The sequence below is a fragment of the Phocoena phocoena genome, chromosome 20 (assembly GCF_963924675.1).
Source record: "Phocoena phocoena chromosome 20, mPhoPho1.1, whole genome shotgun sequence".
Classification (NCBI taxonomy): Eukaryota; Metazoa; Chordata; class Mammalia; order Artiodactyla; family Phocoenidae; genus Phocoena; species Phocoena phocoena.
In genome coordinates this window covers 10,555,965-10,565,562 of record NC_089238.1, presented here as the reverse complement: position 1 = coordinate 10,565,562, position 9,598 = coordinate 10,555,965, and the positions used below count along the sequence as shown (strand labels likewise).

The following is a 9,598-nucleotide window of genomic DNA, read 5'->3' as shown; positions in this document are numbered from 1 at the left end:
TGGTGATCAATCCAGTACATGCAGAGTGTGATAAAAGTGTTCTTCAGAATTTAGACTTCTCATTTTCATCAGAAAACGCCCACAACAGGGGCTGTTTATAAAATGTTGTATTTTAAGCATTCAGGAGGGAGCTGCTTTTTTTTACAGTCATCCGAATTCCATTGGAGGAGACCTATTTGTTGTATGAGTATGGCCAGTGTGTCCAGCAGAGCCCAAAATGTCACAATTCTCAAGAGAATGCACAGCAGAGAAACCTTGTAAGGATGGTGCAGTAGGTTTCAGTCAGAACCTTTACATTCAATAGAATCTACGTGGGGGAGAAGCTTTAAAAATGAGAAGTACCGTCAGGACTTCAGGAAAAGTATAATGATGGACATGACAAAATCCATGTCCACTAGAATGTAAGCTCCATGGGGGCAGGAGGTCTGTTTACTGCTTGTATGTCCGTGACCTGGAACCAGTGCCAAACAGAGCAGGTGCCCTGGACTTTGTCTCACTTGAAGGAGAGGAATAGGACAAACATTTGAAAATGTTAGTGAGCTCAATCCCAAGTAGTCACGTTAAATTGTACTAGGAAAAGGATTCTTGGAAGAAACCTTAAAAATTAATTCAAGGAAATGATAATTTAATAAAAATATGTTAAATCATGCAGTCTACAATTTGAGTGTTAGATTTTTGCCATTGGCTCCTATCCTGCTCAGCTCCACTTTTCAAGCAGTAAAGGGCTCGATTTTTTATCGCATCATTTAAGACTTTCTCTGGACAGTGTACCATCAGTTGTGTATAGTGTAAGTTTCACTATTTTTCTTTTGTTGGGTCTTTGGTGACAGAAAAAGACTGAATGGAAAAAGAAAAACTTGGTTTTCATTCCATAAAGCTTCCTGTCAAAGGGTCTACAAAGAAGGGAGAACATATTATAATATGCATTTTGGATGTTGAACTAAGCTGTTAAGGCACAGAGCGTTTTGGACAGCACCCCATGCTTCTCAGATGCTTCTGTATTTTTCAAGTCTGCTTGTTTGAACCGTTTACTCAGGTGTATATTTACTGGAGGTAGTGGACAGTTTCCTACAGCTGTTTTGCTTTGTTGTTTTTTTTTGAGTATAGCTAATTTGCAATGTTGTGTTAGTTTCAACTGCACAACAAAGTAATTCATATATATATAATATGTATATATATGTGTATATATATATTCTTTTACAGATTCTTTTCCTTTATAGGTTATTACAGAATATTGAGTAGAGTTCCCTGTGCTATACTGTAGGACCTAGTTGTTCACATTTTTTTTTTCTTCTGGACCTTACCTTCCAGGACACTGGTTGCTTAAGTTCTATGGTATCTCAAGTTTCATGTTACCATCAGAAATCCAGGGCCAACACCATACACTGGGGTGGGCTACCGGAGCTCATGGATGTTTATAACCGTTAGGATGTTCTCAGTTGTAAGAAATAGAAAACCCAACTCAAACTAGCTGAGACAAAAAGGAGGATTATGTAATTACTTCAAAATCCTTTTCAGATAATCCCAACATCTAAATTGTCTTGGTATTGATGTCTGTTGATTGTTTTTTTCTCATTCAAATTCTGATTGTTCTGGTTCTTGGTATGATGGGTGATTTTTTTTTTTATTGTATCCTGGATATTTGGGGTACAATGTTGCTAGACTTTGGATCCCATTTGATCTTTTTTGTCAGGAAGTCACCTGTTTAGGTGTAGTACACAGGTCCAAATGGGAATGGAAGTTCACCTTCCTTCTGGGCCCTTTTGACACTGTGTGTGTGGGAGTGGGGGCGCTGGTGGGGGGGTGGCAGAGGGCCAACTGCCTCTACCTCCTTGCTGCTGAAAGTTCAGCTGTCCCCGTTCAGCCTAGTAGGGGGCATTAGAGCACTGCCTAGGACTGCCTCACCTCTGTGGGTGGTGGGAGTGAGGTGGGGAGGTGGGGAGTGGGAATTCAGCTTTCCATTCATCCCCACTGACCTAGTATTATGGGCTCTCTGTCATATTTGCCTTCTCCTTTTCCGGAAGGGGGATAGTTCAGTAAATTCCAGAAAGTAGTATTTCCTTTCTTGGTTAAACATCTTGTCCATTCTCAGAAGGGATATGACTCTTACAAAGAGAGCTTAACATCCGTTGAGGGATACTTCAAGATCACCATTCCTACTATGTTGAAGCCTCAGTGAGGTAAGTGATATTATTCCCATTGTAACATGAGGAAGGGTTAAACCATTGCCCTAGTTCATACAAGTGGCAGTATTGGTAAAATTCAGGCTTTAAAAATTCAAGACTTTAATTCTTAATTATGAAAAACGTTCAGAATAGTCAAAAAGAGAAAATAAAATGGACCCCATATATTCATCACCCAAATTTAACAAATTTTCAATTTAACATGACTGAACCCAGTTAGGGCCTCTATATAAACTTTTAAGACTCTGGCAGGCGGGTGCAGAGATCTATTTGTCTTGCAGTCACCAAAGACAAGCCTTGTATGTGAGCTCCCTTATTAAACCTGCCACCTCCCAACCTGAAGTGATCTGCCTCTTTCTTCAGTCTCTCCCTACCCTCTGTGTCTGGAGCTTCCGTTTCAGATTTCACCTAGGAGACTCCCAAGAGTGCAAACCAACAGGCTGGGAAAGTACAAGGTGAGCCTCACATGTCTTATGCCAGAAAGTAAGGGGGTGATTAAAGAATGATGGGTACAAATTAAAAGGACACAGAAGCCAGCCTAAAGGGTTCCCATGGCCAAATCTGGGTTAATTTAAGGATCAAAATAAGTGACAGTAACTGATCATAACACATTGAATAGATTAGAAATCCAAGAGTCTAGATTATATTAATAAATCAGTTAATGAGAGTTCAATGAAAAGCAGATATTTTCATGAACTCAAAGTACCACTCCACACACTACTTCCTGATTATAATGGAAAAAACTAGGAACTTTACAGTGAAAGGTCTAGCAGATATCATATGGGTCCAGTAATCGAAATTAACATCACCACAAATGGGATAAATAAAATTGCATGCCAAAAGAGCACATCATCACTTCTGTGATATTCTGGCCAAAGATGCATAAGCTGAATCTAATCACGAGGAAGTATCAGACAAGTCCAAATCAAGGGATGTTATGGTTTTCAGTCTACAGCAGCAACATGAGTGATACTCAGGGGATTTCTCTGAAGCTGGTGAAGATGCGGAAAGCCCCATAAGCTATCTCAGTCTATAGTACCAATATGGGTGATATATTTTTTTAAGTATTAAAAGCTTTATTTATGATTGGAATCATTCAACAGAAAAGCAAAAGCAAATGAGCCTGAAAAAGGAACTAAGCTGTCGTCTAGAATAGCCTCAGTAGCTAAGCTGCCTTTGCACCTGGCTGGCATGACAGCTGTGGCTCAGCATGCACAGCAGTTACACTCACAGCAGCATCAATATGGATGTTTTTTTTTCTTTCTTTTTTTTTTTTTCGGCCGCACCGCGAGGCTTGTGGGATATTAGCTCCCCGACCAGGGATTGATCCCGGGCCCTCAACAGTGAAAGCACAGACTCCTAACCACTGAATCACCAGAGAATTCCCTGGATGATTCTTAAGAAGCTCACTTGGATGCTTGGAAGCTCATGCCTGTCCACGATTCCTCCTGCAACTGCCTCCGGAGAATAATGCCTTTTCTTCCTATGCTTCCTAAGTCTCATGTGAGTGCCTTTTCAATGGCCAACTGTCACCAAGAAACACCTGGGGAAGGGGATTCTGAGCTATGCTGTTCCTGTCTTCTCTTTTAATACAGGAGCCCTTAACAGATTCAGTCGTAAAAAGAAGTGATGATGCCCATATGACCAACAGACAATATAGCACAGTGTTGTAGGGGCCTCATTTGCACCTCAAGTGTTAGTAAACAGCATGCACACTTATTTTTGTCCAATCCATGAAGGTCGTGCTACAGGAAGGGCTACAGTTAGCACTTCACTCTTGGAAGACATCAGTTTTCCTACACTGTTGATGGACTCTATTGGTATCATGCATGGCAAGGATTCCAGAGATACCTCCGGTCTCCCCAATCATTAAACATCTATGCAGAACAAAATCCATAAATGTGATGGTTGTAGCCACGGCTATCGTCAATGCTCAAACTGCTACCATACCTTCTACACAGGAAGAAAATTGTAATTGGGGTGAGTCTTCAGATTTATTAAACAGACCGTATTAGAAAAATAACCTAATGTTCTTTTTCTAATGTCAGGTCATACAAGCTATCAGAGAGTGTATTCATAAAATAAATAAAATGTGGTGAGAACTTTAATCAATGCGCAGGCCCTTAAGTTCACTAGTCTCCACCACATGAGAGAAAGTTTATTGAAGTGATGTTTTAAGAGTATCACAGAAACACTCCTATATGGTCAACACACTGTTTTCTCTTTATGGGGACATGAGAAGACTATGTTCACATCCTCCAATATGGATTGGAGCCATATGATTGAATTCTGGCCAACGGAGTGAGGACAAAAATTATGTGCACCACTTCTTGGCATTGCCCCTAAAAACATTCCAGGTGATTCTCTCCTTCCTCTTCCACAGTGATCTCTAGCCATGAATTATGGGTGCCACCTGTTCCATATATGTAGCCACAAGATGAAGGACTGCCTGACCTCTGTTGGACATCACTTGAGTGAGAAATCTTTTTTGCACTAAGACACTGAGATTTCAGGGGTTATCTGAAGTATCAAGTCTATCCTAACCAGTACAAAAGTCTTAGTAGCAGCTAATTTCATAATTACACAGGAAGGTAACTCTACAATCCCCCCCCCTTACATCTTTGAAACAATTATTTTCAAACTTACAGAAAACTTACAAGTACAGTAACAAGGGATTTTCCTTCCCTGAACTCTGAGACTGTCATGATGCCCCATCACCACTGGATACTTCAGTGTATATTATTACAAATACGGATTTTTTTCTACACAATCACTTTATAACAACGAACATCAGGAGATTAATATTTGTACATTACTACTATCTAATCCACATATTCCATTCACATTTCATCAATTGCCCCAACAATGTCCTTTATAGCAAAATTATCCAATCTAGGATCGCACGATGCGTCTAGTCATTACAGCACGTTAGGCTCCTTCAGTATGGAATAGTTTCTCAGACTTCCATGAGCTTGACGCTTTAGAAGATCACATGTTATTTTTGTTCTTGTGTAGAACATCCCTTGATTTGGACTTGTCTGATACTTCCTCGTGATTAGATTCAGCTTATGCATCTTTGGCCAGAATATCACAGAAGTGATGATGTGCTCTTTTGGCATGCAATTTTATTTATCCCATTTGTGGTGATGTTAATTTCGATTACTGGACCCATATGATATCTGCTAGACCTTTCACTGTAAAGTTCCTAGTTTTTTCCATTATAATCAGGAAGTAGTGTGTGGAGTGGTACTTTGAGTTCATGAAAATATCTGCTTTTCATTGAACTCTCATTAACTGATTTATTAATATAATCTAGACTCTTGGATTTCTAATCTATTCAATGTGTTATGATCAGTTACTGTCACTTATTTTGATCCTTAAATTAACCCAGATTTGGCCATGGGAACCCTTTAGGCTGGCTTCTGTGTCCTTTTAATTTGTACCCATCACCCCCTTACTTTCTGGCATAAGACATGTGAGGCTCACCTTGTACTTTCCCAGCCTGTTGGTTTGCACTCTTGGGAGTCTCCTAGGTGAAATCTGAAACGGAAGCTCCAGACACAGAGGGTAGGGAGAGACTGAAGAAAGAGGCAGATCACTTCAGGTTGGGAGGTGGCAGGTTTAATAAGGGAGCTCACATACAAGGCTTGTCTTTGGTGACTGCAAGACAAATAGATCTCTGCACCCGCCTGCCAGAGTCTTAAAAGTTTATATAGAGGCCCTAACTGGGTTCAGTCATGTATTCAATCCAGATGGTCTTAACAACACCTTACTATCTCAAGGCTGTGTCCTGGGGGCAGCTTCTAGTGGGGAGCGGGCAAGTGGACTGCATATTCCAAAGACAGGGGAGGGGGCAAGGAGCCTCCAATTGCCCAAGTCCAGCTCATGGATCAACCAGTGGTCACATCCTCGAAATGACCTTCTCCAACTTAGCCCCTCCTTTTAACAAGGAGGCCTTCTTCCGTGTAGTGGAGAATGGTGATTAGAGGCCAAAATATGGGTACTAGATGTACTCATTACTGTAGAGTCACTGCTCCCGGGCTCTCTCATACCCAGAACCGGCAGGGGATGAGTGTGTGATTGCGTTTATACACATTTTTTTTTTTTTTTTTTTTTTGGTTTTTGGCCATGCTGCACAGCATGCAGGATCTTAGTTCCCCAACCAGGGGTCGAACCTGTGCCCCCTGCAGTGGAAGCAAGGAGTCTTAACCACTGCGCCACCAGGGAAGTCCCAATACACATTTTTCCCCCCATATTTCTTCATACAGTTGACCCTTGAACTTGGGTTTGGACTGCATGGGTCCACTTACACGTGGATGTTTTTTTCAATAGTAAATAGTACAGGAGGGTTGGAGTTTTGGCGAGAGTTTGTGGAAGATGGAGCCTGTGCTTCGCAATGGGAGAGGCCACAACAGTGAGAGGCCCGCATACCGCAAAAAAAAAAAAAAAAAAAAAAGAGCGAGGGGATCAAACAGTACTTATTCTTCATGCAAAAGCTGCATAGAAGTCATATGGAAATGAAAAAAGGTTGTTTTGCCCTCCTCCTTATGTGTATCTTATGGGCAGTGGATGGAAGGGAAAAAAAAGAACAAATGGAACGCGATGGTTGTTCTGAACAAGAGTCTCAACTATGTGCATTTATTGGAATAGGAAATAGTGACCAAGAAATGCAGCAGCCGAACTTGGAAGGAAAGAACTATTGCACGGCCAAAACATTGTATATATCTGATTCAGACAAGAGGAAGCACTTCGTGCTGTCTGTAAAGATGTTCTGTGGCAACAGTGATGACTTTGGTATGTTCCTCAGCAAGCGGATAAAAGTCATCTCCAAAGCTTCCAAAAAGAAGCAGTCATTGAAAAATACTGACTTATGCATCGCCTCGGTAACAAAGGTGGCTCTGTTTAATCGACTTCCATCCCAGACAGTACCAGATCATTGCACGTAGAAGGAGGTAATTTCCATGCCAGTTCTCGGCAGTGGGGAGCATTTTACATTCATCTCTGAGATGATGATGAATCAGAAGGAGAAGAATTCACAGACCGCGATGGATACATCCATTATGGACAAACAGTCAAACTTGTGTGTTCAGTTACTGGCATGGCACTCCCAAGATTGATAATTAGGAAAGTTTATAAGCAGACCGCATCACTGGATGCACATGATCCTGTGTCACAGCTCCATAAATGTGCCTTTTACCTTAAGGATACAGAAAGAATGTACTTGTGCCTTTCTCAAGAAAGAATAATTCAGTTTCAGGCCGCTCCATGCCCAAAAGAACCAAATAAAGAGATGATAAATGGTGGCGCTTCCTGGACAATCAATAGTACGGATAAGGCAGAGTATACATTTTATCAGGCGATAGGCCCTGTCCTTGCCCCAGTCATACCCATGCCTGTCGCAGACAGTCTTCAGCTGAATGGCAGTGGGGATGTAGCAATGCTTGAACTTACAGGACAGAATTTCACTCCAAATTTACGAGTGTGGTTTGGGGATGTAGAAGCTGAAACTATGTACAGACGTGGAGAGAGTATGCTCTGTGTTGTCCCAGACATTTCTGCATTCCTAGAAGGTTGGAGAGGGGTCCGGCAGGCAGTCCAGGTTCCAGTGACTTTGGTCCGTAATGATGAAATCATTTATTCCACCAACACCCCAGAACCAGGGCCTACACCCCAGAACTGGCGCCATAGCCACATTGCAGTGCGGTGGGAGCAATCCTTCGAGCCAACTCCAGCCAAGTACCCCCTAATGAGTCAAACACAAAGAGCAAGGGGAATTACAGAAATGTCAGCACAGATTCGACCAATGTCACATCATCTACAGCAAGAGTTGTGTCCTAACTGCCGTCATTTTGCTAGGACGTACACTGACTTGAGTGCGGCCAAATGTTGACCAAAAAAAAAAAAAAAAAGAAAGAAAAAAATGAACAATCTTCTGTGGTTTCTTGGGAAAACTTTTCATACCCAGTGATACTATTCAAAAAGCCCATTACCTGCAAGTGCTGATTTGAAGTGCAGAAGCCACAGTAAAACAAACAAACAAAAAAACATCAAAATGTACAACCTTTTGGAAATTGATTTTTTTCAGCTGTTATTTTTGTTTGGCTGGTTTGTGTTTGGTTTTGTTTAACTGGGCAAGAAATAGAGGTGTGGCTGGAGTAAAAGGTAATCAGACTAGAAGATGAAAATCTAACATAGTTTTTATGGACCAAGGAACTTGTATAAGCTTTAGCAAAAGGTACATTTTCATCATACCTTTTTTATATCACAGTATATATAATACACCTTTGTTACCAAATAGGTTGTTCTCCTCCCCATCCCCTTTGAGCGTTTGCTCTTAAGTGCATTCAGGTGTCAAGCTTGACCATGCTTGTTTAATCTAATTACCATACTCCTCCAGGTCTTTTTGGTCTAAGGCTGGAACTGTTCTTTTTATTTTATTATTTTCTTTAAAAGCTGAAGTCTTATGACTTTTCATGAGTGGAAGGTGTTGTGATTTCAGCAAGTCAAATCTTGTAAAGGCCTGCATCTTTCTTTCAAGATTATTTGAAGTCTGTTGCAAAAGCTTTAAAAAAAATGCCTCTGCCTTGCCTGTAATACATGCAACGTACGTTGACTTAGGCTCTATTCTCAGACACCGTTGATAGTTATTTCTGTGTGTTCCTTTTTTTAAAAAAAATGTATTTATAGTTGTAATCCAAGAGGTTCTAACATTTACCTGGAATTAAATGTGGCCATTTAGTCATTAATGAAAAGAAAATAGTAAATAGTACAGAAATACACAATCCACAGTTGGTTGAATCCACAGATGGGGAACTTGCAATATGGCGGGCCCTTGGCTATGGAGGGCCAGCTATAAGTTATACTCAGATTTTTGACTGAGTGGAGGGTCAGCGCTCCTAACCCCCAAGTTGTTCAAGGGTCAACTGTGTATATTGAAAAGCATAAATTGACACCTCTAAAGTTAATCCCAAACCACAGGTGCATTCTGTTTTCTCCCTTCCCAGCAAAGAGCTCCGATGCCAAAAAGAGTTAATAGCAGGTCTGAGACCACTGTCTGTAGAAAGGCCCGTTTCGAGGTCATGAAGGACATCTGGGAGCTTGGATTTTGGTAGGGTTCCCTCACCATTTCCTGTTAACGGGGATTCACTGTGCCTTGACTATTTGTACAAATAATGCGGCTTACACTGAACACCTGCTTTCCTTCTGGGCGCCGGGAATTTGAGTTCGTGCTCGGCAGAGCGTGACTACGGGACCAGCCTGCAGTGGGAATCTTGGGCGGTGTGTGTCTGATGGGCCTTCCTGGTAGATACACTTCACACGTGTTGTCACAGTTGTTGCTAGAGGATTAACTGTGTCAGACTGGTTTTCTCCAGACTCTACCCCAAGGAACAAAACTTTAGATAAACCAGAGAAAA

General features: G+C 41.3%; 1 pseudogene; it reads left to right on the top strand.

The window, feature by feature from the left end:
- The first annotated feature begins 6,642 nt into the window (after positions 1 to 6,642).
- LOC136140996 (recombining binding protein suppressor of hairless pseudogene) lies at positions 6,643 to 8,021 on the top strand (annotated as a pseudogene).
- The last annotated feature ends 1,577 nt before the right edge of the window (positions 8,022 to 9,598 follow it).